Source organism: Penaeus monodon, chromosome 28, assembly GCF_015228065.2.
Source record: "Penaeus monodon isolate SGIC_2016 chromosome 28, NSTDA_Pmon_1, whole genome shotgun sequence".
In the NCBI taxonomy this organism is placed as follows: domain Eukaryota; kingdom Metazoa; phylum Arthropoda; class Malacostraca; order Decapoda; family Penaeidae; genus Penaeus; species Penaeus monodon.
In genome coordinates, this window is record NC_051413.1 from 12,569,831 (window position 1) to 12,570,262 (window position 432).

The window sequence follows — 432 nt, forward strand, 5'->3', positions numbered from 1 at the left end:
TAGAGATGAGAATTGTCCTGAGTACACTCAAGGAGGGAAGTATACTTAAATTATTTATATTTTTAAGAGGAAAAAGTTGTACCTAGTCTATCCCAAATGCCGACGTACATTAAAAACAGATGAGAGAGCCTGATTGAAAATGGAGATCAACAAGGTTGATCATTGGATGTTACTTAGCAGAATTTGAGACCTCTTAATTTCCTAGGGGACTGAGGACGAAATAATTAGATAAAAGGAATTTTCTCCTGTGAATCAAGTGTTAGAAATGATACATATCAAAGGTCATGTCATGGCTGTCTGTTGTTCCCAATCCTGGTTGTGAAATAAATTGTTAAAAAGTATCATTCACTTGTGGGATCAGGGATAGATTAGGAATGACGTTGTTAATGATTGACATGAGCTTCAGCCATTGTACTGAACAGGCTGTCAAAA